Genomic DNA, 18,359 nt, shown 5'->3' on the forward strand with positions numbered 1-18,359 from the left:
CTCGTATTCTCCTCGTATTTTAGATTTTCTTTCAGAAATCACATAAAGGGGGAGGGGGGAATTTCAAAAAAGTAAACCTAAGGCTTTTAAAAAACCTTGTAATTAAAACCTTCCTTTTGAAATTTTTTGATTTTTGAAGGACCATTTCTGAAAATGAGTGTAACGACTTCCTCCTATATAACAACCATCAAAGGAGGGCTCTACCCATCGAGCATCCATCGAGCTTCACCAGGAGCTCTTCTCCCTACTTCCCCTCTTCTCCCTATTTCCCCTCTTCTCTCTTCCTCTTTTTTCCCTCCTCTTTCTCATTTCCTCTTGTTGGTGAAGAAGCTCGATCCTGCAGCAGCGTGCAAAGGGATCACCTCTCTTCTCTTAACTTCTGCCAAGCCATGGTGAAAATCACCCTCTCTCCCTCTTTGCTTGAGCATTTCTTTTTCTTTTGATGGCATCCGTTTTCTGTTCCTTCTCCACTAAAGCACAAATGCAACATCGATCTGCCTATAGCAGCATCGATCTTCATTTTGCAATAGGATGTTGACCCTTTTCTTTTATTGCTATCTTCCTTCGTTTCTTTTGTAAATTCCTTATTATATTTCCATTATGCATTTTGATCTTCTGCATCATCGTAGCTACATCAACATCATATATCATCTGTTTTATGTCGATTAAGCATTCATCACCCATATAGATTTTTTATTATATCTCTATATATCATTCATCACATCTTATTATCTTTCTATCTCATTTGTTTACCTTGTCTGCTAATTTCATTTCGTTTCCTCTATTCAGCATTAATCCTATTATCTGTATCTTATTCCTAATCTGTAAATTTAGATTTTAATTCGTTGAAATAGCATTTCCTGTACTTGTAATTGTAATGTATATATACATCTTTAGATTCTATATATTTTTATGCAATTTGTTCAGCTGGTCGTCGATCATCATCTCCTTTTGATTTCACTTTATGTTGTTCTACAATTTCTCTTTTCGGTTATCTTAATCTTTGTTTTGGTGTTATATTCACTTGTGCATCTCTGTGTTGCAAATTTTGTATCCATCGTATTTTATATCTTCACTTATTTATTTCATCTTATAAACTTTTCCTTTTCCTTTGCATTGTATTCCTTAATTGCTGCATCAAATCTACAAGTGATTAATCTTCACTCATCCTTTTATTTCATCGATCCTTCATTCTGACACCAGTTGCTCTGAAATCCAGATCAGAGTTGCAGTAAAATTCAGCGTATGATCTGGATTTGCCATGAAAATGGACTCTGTGCTGATCTGGTTTCCTTCTGAGTCACGGTCTAGCAGATCGAATCTACTATGCACTGAGCAAAGATAGACTTGTTGTGCGTCTGAACAACAAAAATTGATTTACTGCATGAGTTTTGAAGGTCCAATGTGTGAAATTGATTTGTTGTATGAAATACAAATTCATAACCTGAGCTCTCGCTGTTGCATTTGTGTCTTTTGAAATATGAAAGTCCATGTTGCTGCTCCAAATTCTTGAACTAGCTTATTTAATATCTGGTTCCAAAGGTGATCTGAACAAACTTTGGAGAACTTTGTGTGCACTATACCATCCCTTAAATCAGTATGTTGTTCATTTGGAATTGATATCTCCAACTGCTGAAGGGTTGGAACTTGCAATTTGGGTGGAGAAGGACCCAATTTTTTTTCAAAAGTAGGTAATGTCCACATGATTACCAAGGCTAATATGGTCACATACAGAGGTCCTACAATGGTTTCTAATACTCTTCATACCTGTGCCATTCTTCTGAAAAGCAAAGAATGGGACTGGTTCATAAATCTAAGTGCATCAGATTACCCACTTGTCACACAAGATGATCTTCTATATACATTCTCATCTTTTCCAAGAAATTGGAATTTCATAGATCACACTAGCCGGCTAGAATGGAAGTCAAACCAAAGGGCCAAGCCACTAATCATAGATCCTGGGTTGTACTTGTCAAAAAAAATTATGATGTTTTTCTTCATGACAGAGGAGAGAATTGCCCACATCGTTTAGGTTATTTATAGGAAGATGCCTATTTTAGCTATAATAAAGCTATGGAGACTCCAAGAGAAGTTGCTACACCTCAAGTGCTCTGAGAGTAAAGGAACATGCACCTGAATACCTGCATTTCACAATGCACAACATCCCATGAGTTGTTGTAGCTTCATGTGCATTCACTGTAGCTTCATATGCATTCACAACATCCCATGAGTTGTTGTAGCTTCATGTGCATTCACTATAGCTTCATATGCATTCACATCATCCCATGAGTTGTTGTAGCTTCATGTGCATTCACTGTAGCTTCATATGTATTCACAGCATCCCATGAGCTGTTGTAGCTTCATGAGCATTCACTATAGCTTCATGTGCATTCATTGTAGCTTCATTTGTATTCACAACATCCCATGAGTTGTTGTAGCTTCATGAGCATTCATTGTAGCTTCATGTGCATTCACAACATGTCATTTTATGTTTAGCATTTCACCTACATTAGACACAACACCTCTGCACTTGCATAGTAGTCACCTGCACTTAGTGATCCTCTGCATATTGCATTTGCTATGTCTGTTCCATCTTCTACATCTCCTGCGTTGCAGTTCCATGTATTCATTTCATTATTCTGCAGTTTGGTGTTGAGTACAGACCAATGTTTCACATTTTGTTTTCTGTTTCGATCTGCATTCTTCATTTTATTTACACTTTTTAATGAGTTCTTGCAATTTCATTTCACATCTTATCATTTTGTTTTCAGTTTTACAATTCCATATTCGCATATAGCAGTTCTATATTTGCATTTGGCAATGCAACTGAAAGGATTATTTCCATATATGCTTTGAAAAGTGGGATGATGCGTGTTGTCCAGCACTCACTACTTGGCTTTATAAATACTGTAAAAAGGATCAGCGCTTCAGCAAGGAAGCTGCGGTGGTCAACTCGAGCCTACTGCTAATGGCTGTTATGGGCATCCTTTTTCTAGTTGTTCTTCACTTTACACATATAGAAGTGCATTTTGAAAAGTCAGAGTGGGCACTTTCACGGTTTAGTAGCTATATCAAGCTGCTGGCATATACCAGTTATCTAGTGTTTCAGTCAAAGAGTCACCCCAACTCTTGATAATCCTATTAATAAGGGATACATGCATTTTTTTCCTTTCAGCAGCCTAGGCATTTTCCATTCTAACAGCATATGCATCTTCATAGAGGCATATGCATTCCTTTATTATCATAAGCATTGCACTTAGGCAAATGCATATGCATTTCTTCATTAGCATAAGCATTGCAATTAGGCAAATGCATATGCATTTCTTCATTAGCATAAGCATTGTACTTTGGCAAATGCATATGCATTTTTTCATTAGCTTAAGCATTGCACTTAGGTAAATGCATGTGCATTTCTTCATTAGCATGAACATTGCACTTAGGCAAATGCATATGCATTTCTTCATTAGCATAAGCATTGTACTTAGGCAAACACGTGCATTTCTTCATTTAACATAAGCCTTGCACTTAGGCAAATGCATATGAATTTCTTCATTTAGCATAGGCATTGCATCTTCATATATGGATATGCATTTCCATTATAGCATATGCATAATCACATGCATGTTAGTTTTAACATAGCATTTTCAATTCTATTCTGTATTTTGCATTTCTGTTGCCTTGTGCTATTTTGTGTTTGCAGAGAAGCCTGAGAGATCCTGATCTCTTTTCCTAGAATAGGAAATTTCAATATTCAATTTTTTAATAATTTTATATTAATGAGAATTTCTATTTTTTTGTTTAGATTAGAATGTATAAGCATATAGTTGCATTTTAAATTCTCGTAATTGCTTGTGGCATTTCATTTTACTTTATTTTTCAAAAAGCATTATGGGATAACACGAATGACAGATGCACCATTCTAATAAGAGGTAAATAACCCTACGTAAATGATTTGCATTTATGGCCATAGTCAAAATGCGAACAATACTTAGGATTTTTATCTTTTATGGAATAAAATTCGACCTACACTTTAGGTCCTTTCTGAAAATCATCATATTTTCAAAAATATTTTTTTCTTTTATCAGAATTCAAAGTAAAGATCAAATTGAGATATATTTCTCATTAAATGAGATTATTACAATTTTTAAATTTAAAAAAAATGAACAATACAGTCTTCTAATCCAAAAGCGAAGCCAATCTTCTGCGCTTCCCTGCAAAACAAGAAACAATACAAAGCAAGAAAGAGTGCAAAGTACAAGAATACAAAATAAAAGATGTAAAGAAAGAAAGTAAATGTAGAATTTAGATAGATATGAATCAAAATGCATTTGAAAGAATGATGTTATGAAATTGAAAGTGTAATGATAGAAATGCATAGGTGATACAAAAAAATAATAAAAAAATGATAATTTATAAAGGAGGATCACTAAATGCAATGCATGAAATGCAAAGAAGATGCAAAATTTACAGATATACAAAACACACAAATATGATAGCTAAAACAATATGATGTAAAATATGGCAACTTGTGGTAATAGCACTAATATGATCTCTCTGATCATGCCACAGTAAGATCAAATATTTCAGGTCACTAAGATGTTAGGTGATGAGTTTAGAACAACATCAACCATCAAGACAATTTGTTTTGATCACCTCAGCTCAACAGGAGCTGAAGCTTTACAATAAGGTTCCTCTAAACGGGTTGGTGTTGTAGACAGGAGCTATTGTAATTGGATATATTGCCTTTTGGAATATGCAATCTTATCAATCCGCAGAAATCGAGCATGATAAACTGTCATGATCTAACTGAGTTACCTGACAGAATAGGTATATTAAGCAGATTAGAAGTCCTACGGTTACACTCATGTACAGATTTGAAAAGCCTATTAAATTCATTGTATACACTTAGAAGCCCGAGATCTTTGGATCTGGTTCACTGTTCAAACATTGAGAGCTTCTCTGATTGCATTAGAAGAACTATAATATTTGAAAAGAATTAATATGACGTGTTATTTAGGTGTGAACGAATTGCTTATATCAAATGAAGCAAAAGGTTGCATAGGATATCAAATGATGTAGAGGATATTAAATGAAGCAAGATACAATGATGATGCGCATGTGCTAATGATGAAAACAAAGTTTCAAAAACAGAAAAATATTACTAATGAAACCAGCAAAATGTTAGAAATGAAATAAAGAGAATGTAACTCAAAAATACAGAAAATATAGATTGCAACAATAAATGAAAAATAGGCTTAAAATGCAGATTGCTATGAAACATAAAAACAAACTTCAGTCGTGAAGTGGATGGGGTTTTAATGCAGATGATTGAAGTTGTCGTGAAGATGTAGTTCAAGTGCTGGAAGTGAAGCTCAAATATCATGAAGTGGCTTTTCCCGATGAAAAGGGAGGAGGGTTCAACAAATCTGATTGATCAGATTTGCTTTCATGGCCTAACTTCCAGCAAATGCAGAGGATAAGATGTTGTGAAGATGCATTTCTCGATGGCTCAGGAATGAGGACAATGGGATGGATTTCTGGTAGAATAGAGGAGAGGATTTTAGAACAACAGATCAAATCTGCTTTTGCTGATGAACAAGAAATAACAGTGGATCAAAGGATCTCCGACTGATCTGATGGTTTCTGCAGATGTAAACGCAATCCGGCAGATCCAAGGATTTTCATGGTGAATCAAAGATTCATCGTGAAAATCACCAGCAAATGCAAACGAAATCCGGCCAAGGAATTTCATGATAGATTAGAGCTTGATCTTATAACAAATAGCTCTGATGAAGAATGCATTCGATAATACAAAAAATGAAAATCAGACATAAGAAGAAAATAAACCTAAAATATAAAATAACAAGATTTAATCAAAAAATGAAACATAAAAGGATCTTATCGATTATAAGGAATGGATTAGAATGCTCCGGCAGAATCAATTGAGAGCTCCGGCAGAAACGATTGAGAGCTCTCGCAGAATCGATTGAGAGCTCTGGTGAGCTCAAGAAGGTTGTTCTGGTGGGATCGATGCTCCTACTGAACCTTCATTTGTGAATGAAGAAAGAGAATCAGAGGAAGAGAGAGGAAGAGAAGAAGGGAAGAGAGAAGGGAAAAAGAGGCAAAGAGGAAAAAAGAAGAATTCAGTTTTCTCCCTTTTGAAAATTTTGATCGAGCGCCCTTCTTGAAAATTTTGATCCCCCCCATTTGATGCCTTCCCTCTCCTTATAAAGGAGAGGGTGGCTTAAAAAGATTTCAAAAATGCCTTTTAAGTTTTGCAAATTTAAAAAAAAGTCTTAGTTGTGGAGTTTTTTTTTTAAAAAAACGTTTTTTAGTCATTCTAAAGTAATTTTTCATTAACTTTTTTTTAAAAATTTTGCTTTTCGTTTCTTTTTTTTCTTTTCTTTTCTTTTTTTCATTTTTAGAAAAAGAAATATAAAATGAAAATTCTTTAAGAAATAAGATCCAGATGGAATTTTGAAAGATTTTACAAAATATTGAATTTAGAATTTGAAGATTTTGTAAAAGAGAGTCTTTGAGATAAAAGAATTAATTTTGAATTTAGATTTTAAAAATGAACCGGGATCTGAGATTTTGATTAAAAATGGAGTTTGGATCTCAAACTGAGAAAATGAAAGGAATGGATCCAAATAGAGATTGAATCTGAATATTTGAGTCACACTGAGAATTGATTTTGAATTTTCACATTTAGATTGAAAATAGAAGGATCGGGCTTAGGATTGGACTCAGATATCTGATTTGGATCTAGGTTTGGGTCTGGTATAGAAAATGAAATTGAGCTTTGGATCTTCAACGATGAAGTAAATCCGAGAAATGATTAGAAATTGACCCAATTGCCTTTTTGAATGACTCAGAAAGTGGAACTCAAGGTCAAAAAGATAATTTTTGGAATTTGGAAAATTTAGGGTGTTTACAGATACCCCTCTTTGCTGCTAAGCTGGTTGAAAGCCGAGCTTAGTGGCAAAGACAAAACACACCAAATTTAGAAGAAAGGAAAATGGCTTGAGAAATAATACTCACAAAGTGAGGTTGTAAAAATACAATCTCTAAAGCTTTTGAAAAGGGGAAAAATGTAGAAGATGTCTCCCAGACTGGGACAAAATAAGCTTTTGAAATGCAGAAGAATTCAGGTTTAGCCCTTGACCTGGATGAGACGAAAATACCTCGAAAAATGAGGTTCAGGTTTAACCGTTAACCTAAAGGAGAAGAAATACCTCGAAAAATGAGGTTCAGGTCTAACCCTTAACCTGAAGGGGAAGAAACATGATGTTGCCAAAGCAAATTTGGAAAATGAATGAGGCAACTCTTTTTTAAGATGTAAACCATGCTAGGTTGCATCAAAATAGACATTGAGTATTTATTTCATGTTTGAATAGCCAGAAAATTTTGCCAATAAGATGAAATTGTAGTTGATTCAAATACTTGAAATGTGCAAGTATGTGCAAAAGATATTTCCTCTTTTACCTAGAGTATTTCCTCCAACGAGGTTAACTCCATAGATTCAAGAATCAAGTTCAAATTTTAATGCTATTGATTTTCTTCAAGGAGGCTATCCATTTTCTTGATATAAAGAGAAAAGAATGATAAGGATGTCTCTTTTGATTGAAATCTTTTGATAGTATGAATCAAATATCTTTTAGGGTTGGTCGGGAAGTTCATCGCATCGCCCTTCAACTTGGCGATGATTTAAACTTTCTCTGGAAGGATACGTCACACACTCCTTCAACTCGGAGGTGATCTGAATCTTCTTTCTCCCTAGGGGTCTAAGTCACATATCAGTCTTCAACTTGACGATAGTTGAGAGATCCCTTTTGCAGATAATCAAGTATACTTGCTTTATTTGAAAATTTGAGTGGATTCTTAATTGCTCAAAATATTTCCACTACTTTCTTGCCAGAAAAATCGACTTTTAAAAAGCACCATAGCTATGATCAATATTATTTCGCTTCTGTCTTTTCAACATCATTGAATATTTCTTTGCTAATTATACCAAGGGTATTTCTTTCATCCTTTTGGTTGATCAACAGGGAAAAGATTTGAATTTTATCCTTTTTTTCACAAAAAGCTTCACATTTTTGGAATAAATACTAGAGGTAATCTGAGGTGATTCCTTTGTGCAGTAAAATATTGAAATCAACAATCAATTTTGGTAAATTGGCAAAATATCTGGGAATCCTTTATGAAACCAATACTCCATATCAAATCTAATGGGACCTTTGGTTAAAATTATGAAAATTAGAGTTTGGAAATCCCGACCAGTGAAAACTGGATTTTGAAATACTGACAAGCTGAAGCTGGAACCTTTGAAATACTGAATTTTGATAAGAGATTGGATCAGAAGGGATGGTTGGTTCCATAGAAACAACATTGGTTCTGTAAGAACAAAATTGGTTCCGTAGGAATGGTGGTTCACTGAGAAAAACATTGATTCACTTAAAAACAAACATTGGTTCAATTAAGAACAACATAGGTTCAATTAAGAACAGACATTGGTTCAATCAAGAACAACATAGGTTCATTGGGGAAAACATTGGTTCAATTAAGAACAACATTGGCTCAGTCAAGAACATCATAAGTTCAATTAAGAACAGACATTAGTTCAATCAAGAACAACATAGATTCAATCAGGAATGACATAGGTTCATAGGGGAAAACATTGGTTCAATTAAGAACATAGGTTCAATTAAGAATAGGCATCGGTTCAATCAAGAACAACATAGGTTCACTGGGAACAACATCGGTTCAATAGGGATTCAACCTAAGAACAACATTGATTCAATAAGGATTCAACCTAAGAATAACATCGGTTCACTGGGAACAACATCGGTTCAATAGGGATTCAACCTAAGAACAACATCAATTCAATTAAGAACAAAATAGGTTTACTTGGAACAACATCGATTCAATAGGGATTCAACCTAAGAACAACATCGGTTCAATTAAGAACAAAATAGGTCCACTGGGGACAACATCAGTTTAATAGGGATTCAACCTAAGAACAACATTGGTTCAATTAAGAACAAAATAGGTTCACTAGGGACAACATCAGTTCAATAAGGATTCAACCTAAGAACAACATCGGTTCAATTAAGAACAAAATAGGTCCACTGGGGACAACATCGGTTCAATAGAGATTCAACCTAAGAACAACATCGGTTCAATTAAGAACAAAATAGGTCCACTGGGGACAACATCGGTTCGATAGGGATTCAACCTAAGAACAACATTGGTTCACTGAGAACAACATCGTTTCAATAGGGATTAAGCCTAAGAACAACATCGGTTCAATAGAGATTCAACCTAAGAATAACATTGGTTCAATTAAGAACAACATCGGTTTGCTGGGAACAACATCAGTTCAATAGGGATTCAATCTAAAAACAATAATTTTGAGGAAAGAAAATCAATACGAGGACTGAATTTTGCCAGCTGAATTTGGAGAATAAAGATTCTTGATGAAAAATTCTTAATTCAATAGACCATCATAGTTAACTGTATGTGGTCTGTTTTTAGGATTATCCCCTTATCTTGAATGGGTAGAAAGAAACTGATTAAGAGATGATAAAAATTGATGGTAGAAAAACCCTCTCAATCCTGTATGTCCACAAGATGTTATGGGTGAAAATTAGTGTTTCAGGATTACCCCTTACCCTGAATGAAAAAAAAAATAAGCTGATAAATATTGTTGGTGAAGAGATACTCTCAATCTTGCATATCCACAGAATGTTATAGGCAAAATTAATGTTTCAGGATTACCCCTTACCCTGAATGGGGATGAACAAAATACCTCGTTAGAAAGAGGCTCAGGTTTATCCCTTAATCTGAAAGGGAAAAAAAGAAGCTGATAAAATTGGTTGATCTGCAGATCTGATTGTAAAACATGGCATGAAGTTGAATTTTGGGAGTTCGAACCACTCAAAAGCTGGATTTTGTAAAGAAAGTCCAACTCAGAAGTTGGATTTTTGAAAAGAAAATTTGAGTCGAAAGTCGATTTTGCGAAGGAAAATTTGTTTAACTTGAAAGAAGATTTTAGTCGAAACTCAGATCTTCAAAGGAAAATTAGATTAATTTGAAAGAAGAAACGAGTCAAAACTTGGATCTTCAAAGGAGAATTTGATATTGAAAGAAGGTCTGAGTCAGAACCCGGATTTTTAAAGGAAAATTAGATTAATTTGAAAGAGGAACAGAGTCGAAACTCGGATATTCAAAGGAAAATTTGATATTAAAAGAAGGTTCGAGTCATAACTCAGATTTTTAAAGGAAAATTAAATTAATTTGAAAGAGGAACCAAGTCAGAACTCGGATCTTCAAAGGAGAATTTGTCCAACTTGAAAGTTAAAAGAAAGAGCGAGTCAGAACTCAGATTTTCAAAGGAAAACTTTTCCAACTTGGAAGTTGGGTAACTTGAAAATCGGATTTGAGAATGACTGGTGCAAGGAATGGGTTTAAAAAATGATTTGATCTATGATCGAATTTTTTTATTTTTTATTTTTTTTAAAAAAATGGCCAGCTCGAGGACTAAAATTTGACTTGTAAGTTGAAATTAAGGATTTTTGATGATTGTGATGATATTTTTGTAAAAATTCTGAGCTTAGAAAGATTCACAATTTGAATGAACCATTATAGAGATATGTGTTACTTCTATGAATGGTCTCAGAATTATCCCTTATACTGAATAGGAAGAAAGAAAATTGATGAGAATTATTGGAAATTGATGAAGAATTATTGGAAAAGATTTTGCTTGCATATTGGAATTTTTGAAGTAAGATGTTCAGAAAACTAGTAAAAATTCATTGTTGAGAAGAAGATCAACCCAAAGGTTGATTTTGAAAGAGACCAGTAAAATATAATTCTTTTGACAGAAAGGATCAACCCAGGGGCGGATTTTTAGAGGATGATCAACACAAGAGTTGTTTTAAAAATGATCAACACGATGGTTGATTTTGAAAAATGATCAACATGAGGGTGGATTTTAAAAAAATGTAACCCGAGCGTTGATTTTGAAAAATGATCAACACAAGGGTTGGTTTTGAAAATGACCAACACATTGATTTTTGAAAAATGATCAACACGAGGGTTGATTTTGAAAAATGATCAACATGAAGGTTGATTTTAAAAATTGATCAACACGAGGGTTGATTTTGAAAATTGATCAACACGAGGGTTGATTTTGAAGAATAATCAACACGAGGGTCAATTTTGAAAAATGATCAACACGAAGGTTGATTTTGAAAAATGCTCAACACAAGCATTGAATTTGAAGAATGATCAACACGAGGGTTGATTTTGAAAATTGATCAGTTCGAAACCAATTTTGAAGAAAGAAGATCAACACGAGGGTTGATTTTGAAGAAAATCAATTTTTAATGAAAAGACTCAACCTGAAAGTTGAATGTTAAGAAGAGATTAGTAAAAACTGGTTTTGACAAAAAGACTCAACCCAAGATTTTGAAAAAGACCATTGCTTTGAAAAGCTCTCGGTGATTATAATGGGGATTTTGCAAAAAAAATTGAAAGTTCGCGATTTTGGACAGACCCTTATAGGTAATCCTATCGCGCTTCATGAATGATGTTAGGTTTATCCCTTATCCTAAAGGGGAATAAAAATAGATTGATGAGAGATTTTGATCCTATCCGCATATAGGATATTTGAAATGAAAGCAGAGTTTCATAATAAAAGATGACCTAGTATAGCAAAGGAAAATTGACATTTCATTGATGTTTGAAATATTTACAAAAGGATGACCAACTAAGTAGAAGAAACTAGGACTATGATGTCCTTTCAAGGAAAGAAGACAAAAAGAAGAAAGCGAGGAAACATTGACATTGTTGCTCTTAAGGTGTTGATGAGCTGGCTGGTTTGTCCTCTTCTTCTTCTACAAGGAGGTTTTGGTCAATGCAATCTTGAACAATATTTTTGAAGACAAAAAAATGTTTAGTGTCATGACCCATTGTTCGATGAAACTTACAAAACTGATCTTTGAATCTTCCCATGATCATAGAAGGATCAACCGTCTTTGGATGTTTAACTATCTCCTTAGCTATCATATATTCAAGAACTTGTTCGAGCGACTGTTCTAAGGGGGAAAATTCATGGTCGTATCCCCAACCATCATGCATTGGTCTTCCTTGTGGTTTTAATTCTAGTTGAATACTTCAGGGAGGATTGTTATTCTACTTGTCTATTCTGTCATTCTGACCTGTGTGGTCATCTCTGCTGGGATTTGGGTTTCCTGAGTTGTCAGTGTGATTTTTTCGGCTACCCCTTTTGCTTTTGCCATTGTTGTTGTCGGTGGTATTTGCAAAGAAGGTGAAGTGTGACTTCTTCTTAGTATCTGGGCTGCTCTTTGAGAGTGTGAGACTCTCATATACTCCATTCTCTATCCCCATTTTGAGTCATTCAGCTGGTTCTATCAATTCGATGAAGGATCATGCCAAGGAAGTAGAGATCAGGCCCATCAAAGGTTAGAAGAAATTATTCAGGATCACTGACAATGCATGCCCTTCTGATATCAGATCCCTCATTCAATTGCAAATGGATCTCCACCTATAAATAAAGTCTCTGGCCTTTTCATTTTCCTTCTGCTTGAGGTTGCAAAGATGATTGAGTGTGGGTAGAGCTTTAGTGTTAAAGAGAAACCGCTCGATGAACAAGTTGACAACTTTGTCAAATTCCCATAGCTCTATAGGATTGATGTGCTCCGCATACCATTTTGCTGCTATTTCCTCCAAACTCCGCGGAAAGCATATGAATAAAGCCCTGTTGTCCCTTTTAAACTGGTTGCATTCTGTAAAGAACATGGTCAAATGTGCTTTTGGATTACCAGTTCCGTCAAACTTAATGAATTTACGAAGAAGGTCCTTCAGATTGCCATCCCCTTCTAGGCTGTCATAAAAATCCTTGCTAGTATAGATTCTCTTGCCTTTGTCTCGAGCCTACAGATCTTTGACCATGCGGGTCATCTCTTTTAATTACAGCTGGATCGGATCTTCTATCGGGATCTGAAACTTAGGCTTATTCACTAACTCAGGCTCCTTAGTGATTTTCTTGGGCTGATATAAGGGGGTTTTGGAAAAATGCAGGCTGCTCTTCCTTTGAGTTTTCTTCTGTTGAATTTGTCCCTTTTGAACTGCTGTCAAGCTGAACCCTTTTCTTGGTAACTTTGACAAGTTTTCTCATGAGATTTTCCATGGATTTCTTCTTGGATGGATTCTTTCCTGAACCTGCCTTGGCTAGATCTGATTGCATCTTGATCATCATCTTTTGAAATAAATTGTACATGGCGGGATCGATGTCATTGCCGCCTGTCTGATTCTGACCTCTAGTTAATCTTGGAGAGTCCATTTCTTCTGTACTGTTGTACTGTTTTCTTTCCAGATCATAATGCCAATGTTTCCTCTGTAGAATAAAAGGGGTGATTTAGAATGAAAGAATTTTCTGAAAGAGATGATGAAAAAGAGATATTTGAGAATCAGGTTGACAATTTGAAAAAGATATCCCATTATCAGGAATTGGGTCATCACAAAAGTCATGAAAATTGCGTTTATCACTCCCATAAAGGAAGTAAACAACTAAAAATACACCTTGTTACCCAGGCGGGGTCGCCAACCATGACGAAAGAAAAACAGAAGATTTTGGGTTGACAAGTTCCCGCTGAAATGGTCAGGGGTTTTACAAAAAATAAGGTGAAGTGTTTTGAAAATAGATGACAGGATTGAAATATAGGAATAAAAAATTCAGGAGAAAAAGAAAGAGAGAAATACATAAAATAGCAGGCATGATCAAAATAAGGTTGGGGATTCGAGATCCAGAAGAAAGAAAGAAAGAAAAATCACCTGGAGTTTTGAAAATCTAAGGAGAGTTTTAAAAAGGATTTCCAGGGTTTTGAGAAAATAGTTATAAAAAAATAAGGGAAAAAAATATACGCCTGGACTTTAAAAAATAGAGGAAATTTTTGAAAGAAATATCCAAGGTTTTTAGAAAAATTGTTTTGAAAAGATAAGGAAAGAAAGATATACACTTGGATTTTGAAATAAATATCCAGGATTTAAGAAAATTGTTCTAAAGAAATAATGAAAGATGAAAATGTACACCTGAATTTTGAGAAATAGAAAGAAAATTTTAAAATATCCAGGTTTTATAAAAATAAGGAGTTACAAAAGCAAAGATCACATCAAAATTATACAAGCAAGGATGCACAATCAACACTCTCTAAAAGTTGATTCTAATATGCAAGATTTTAAAAAAGCTTGTAGAACCTTAATCCTAATTCTAAGATCTTAGATCATCTGAATTCAATCAAGATATGCTGATATACTCAAGCCTAAGCTCGAAGTACATGGCATAGAAATTTTCTCTGGTTCTAAGGTAATGGTTTTCCCAACATCCTTGAGTGCCTGCCGATATACTTTGGACTATGACCCTTAGTATGTGGCAAGGGGTATTAGCCAAAATAAGTGACCCAATTGTTAGGCTCTTTCCCGAACTATGGTTTAGTGAGACGGCTTAGCAACGTGAAGACCGAGACAATATAGGTGGAGATGTTTTGAAAAAAAATTATCAACATGCAAGAAATCAGATAGCTCTAATACAAAGTTCTAAAGAAATAAAATTTTGAAAAATTTGTAAAGAAGCATAGACTTGAATACATTGTTTGCATTCAATCCTTAAATTAAGGAGTGTTGTATTTCAGACCTAAGTCTAAGTGAGCATGGATAAATCTCCTCAATTTGATCCTACCAAACCATACTTAATCCTATATACATAATGGCAGTTGGGTTAGAGTCTAGGCTCCTAAGTTTTGCATGAAAATGAAACTAACATTTGTAGAATATTGACTTAGTCAAATTTAAGCAAGGCAAAGGCATTAATTCGATCAGACAAAGATGGGTCCCATCTTGATCGCCAAATCTGTTATCTCTGCCAAATTTTTTCTTTGAGTGGGATCCTTTTGCATTTCAAACATTTCTCTTTAATTTTGAAAAATGAGAAATTAACTCGCCTCCATTTTGAAAAAGATGGAAAATAGGGACTCGCTCATCGATACGAGGTTCAACCATTCTTGGCACCTTTACCAGGGTTAATTGAACCAAGGATCAAATCAATGCCTTTTGCTTTGCCTAAATTTGACTGAGAAATTATTTTAGAATCTTAAATGCATATTGAATCATGCTTGTGGTATGATCTTTGAAAAATGATGGTTTGGAATATGATGCATGCTTTAAAATCATTTTGATTTTGAAAATATTTAGAAAATACTTCAAAATTACAATTTCAAAAATTGATTTGAAAATACACTTTGAAGAGTGTTTTGAAATGACTTTAGAAATTTATTTAAAATGAAATTTGAGATAGAAATTGAAATTTAAAATTTGGAATGGAAAATGAAAATGGAAATTGAAATAAAAATTGAATTTGGATTTGAAATTGATATTGACATTGAAATTGGAATTTAAAAATGAATTTAGAAATTGAAATTTTGAATTTTAAAAGTAAACCTTGAAATTGGATTTCGAAATTGAAATTAGAATTTGAAATTAGACTTGGAAATTGAAATTGAAATTGAAACTGAAGTTCAGGATTTGAAAGTAAATTTAAATCTATTTTGAAAATAAGTTTTTGAAAATGAATTTCGAAAATCACTTCGAATATTTTGACATTTGAAATAATTTGAAAATGAAAATGATGAAATGATGTAATTTTATGATGAATGCATTTAATAAAGAAATTCAAAGGATTTTATTTTAAAAGGTGATTTTTGTATTTTTATAGAATTTAAAACAAATTAATCTTTAATACATTCATGACTATGGCCACAAATGCATTTCAAATTAATTTATTTTAAATTCTCATAAAAGAAGAAATATGATATTTTTCAAAAAAGACCCAAAGTGTAGGTCAAATTTTTTTCCGTAAAAGATAAAAATCCTAAGTATTGTTCGTATTCTGACTATGGCCATAAATGTGAATCGTGTACTTAGGGTTATTTACCTCTTATTAGAATGGTGCACGCGCCATTCGTGTTACACCATAGTGATTTTTTGAAAGATAAGATAAAAATGAAATACAAAGTCAATTACGAGAATTTAAAATGTAACTACATGATCATTCATTCTAATCTAAATAGGAAATAGAAATTCTCATTAAATGAGATTATCACAATTTTCAAATTTTAAAAAAATGAACAATACAGTCTTCTAATCCAAAAGTGAAGCCAATCTTCCGCGCTTCCTTGCAAAACAAGAAACAATACAAAGCAACAAAGAGTACAAAGTACAAGAATACAAAGTAAAAGATATAAAGAAAGAAAGTAAATGTAGAATTTAGATGGATATGAATCAAAATGCATTTAAAAGAATGATGTTATGAAATTGAAAGAAATGCATAAGTGATATAAGAAAATAATAAAAAAATGCTAATTTATAAAGGAGGATCACTAAATGTAATGCATGAAATGCAAAGAAGATGCAAAATATACAAATATGCAAAACACACAAATATGATAGCTAAAACAATAAGATGTAAAATATGGCAACTTGTGGTAATAGCACTAATATGATCTCTTTGATCATGCCACCGCAAGATCAAATATTTCAGGTCACTAAGATGTTAGGGATGAGTTTGGAACAACATCAAACATCAAGACAATTTGTTTTGATCACCTCAACTCAATAGGAGCTGAAGCTTTACAATAAGGTTCCTCTAAACGGGTTGGTGTTGTAGACAGGAGCTACTTTAATTGGATATATTGCCTTCTAGAATATGCAATCCTATTAATCTACAAAAATTGAGCATGATAAACTGTCATGATCTAACTGAGTTACCTGACAGAATAGGTATATTAAGCAGATTAGAAGTCCTACGGTTACACTCATGTACATCTTTGAAAAGCATGTTAAATTCATTGTATACACTTAGAAGCCTGATATCTTTGGATCTGACTCACTGTTCAAACATTGAGAGCTTCCCTGATGACGTTAGAAGAACTATAATATTTGAAAAGAATTAATATGAGGTGGTATTTAGGTGTGAACGAATGTCTTATATCAAATGAAGCAAAATGTTGCAGAGGATATCAAATGAAGCAAGATACAATGATGATGCGCATGTTCGAACGATGAAAAAAAGTTTCAGAAACAAAAAAATATTACTAATGAAACCAGCAAAATGTTGGAAATGAAATAAAGAGAATGCAACTCAGAAATATAGAAAATATAGATTGCAACAGTAAATGCAAAATGGGCTTAAAATGCAGGTTGCTATGAAACATGAAAACAAACTTCAGTCATTAAGTGTATGGGATTTTGTTACGACAACGAAGTTGTATATGACATTTCTCGAACTAGATTTTGATGATGAGCAAGTGAATCAACTGCATTTCAGCTAAGGCTATAAAGAAAAATGACAAGAATTGAAGAATTTGATGAAGAATCTTTGAAGACAAATGTCAAATGTAAATTTCATTAAATGACTTAGATTCTTGTAAGAGTCTTACTTAGAGTGCATATTTCAATTGCATTTCACCTAAAAAGTCCTTAGAAAAACTTTTCTAAAAGAACCCTTCATGAAAATCATTTTAGAAAACTCTACTTAATTTTTTATGTTTATTAGTCGACCAACAGATTCACCAATCGACCAACTTTTTTACACCAAATTTTCAAAGCAAAAATGTCAATTTTCTGAATAGTCGACTGAAGGTTTTCTTAGTCGACCGAACATAATGTTTTGTTTTCAGAAAATTTAGCAGCAGTCGACTCAAGGTTTTCTTAGTTGACCGAACATAATATTTGTTTTAAAAAAAATTTAGCAGCAGTCGACTGAAAGGTTTTTCAGTCTACTGATGATTTTATCAGTCGACTAACTTTTTCTTTTGTTGACTAAGTTTCAAACTTCAGATTTTCAAACGGCTCTGTTAAACACATTAGTCGACTGACAATAACTGTCACACTGCTAATATTTGTTTTCAGTTGACTAACTACTGTTCCAGTCGACTAATTTTGCCATTTTTTTGAAACTTTTAAAAGGCATGTCTTTTCATTTTTCAAACAAATTGCCCATTCAAAATTGACTATTTTGACACCCTTTCATACCCTTAACGTATGAAAATTTTCAACTATAAATATGAGTGCATGCCACACTCAAAAACATCGAATCCAATCAAATTACATTGAATTATTCTTTGTTTTTCACTCATATTAGTTTTCTCACTCACTTGATATTTTAACTCCAAATTTTCACTCAAGTTCTTTTGAGAGATAGTGAATTTGTGAGTTGAGTATTTCAACAACCTCAAAAGCCAATTGCATTCCATTTGCATTCATAAGAAAGGCTTGTAGGT

At 33.5% G+C, this 18,359-nt stretch overlaps 1 pseudogene; it reads left to right on the forward strand.

The window, feature by feature from the left end:
- Positions 1-1,490: 1,490 nt before the first annotated feature.
- On the forward strand, positions 1,491-2,060 carry LOC149816735 (beta-glucuronosyltransferase GlcAT14B pseudogene; annotated as a pseudogene).
- Positions 2,061-18,359: the final 16,299 nt, after the last annotated feature.

This window comes from Nuphar pumila, chromosome 14, assembly GCF_984573655.1.
Source record: "Nuphar pumila chromosome 14, dmNupPumi1.hap1.1, whole genome shotgun sequence".
Taxonomy (NCBI): domain Eukaryota; kingdom Viridiplantae; phylum Streptophyta; class Magnoliopsida; order Nymphaeales; family Nymphaeaceae; genus Nuphar; species Nuphar pumila.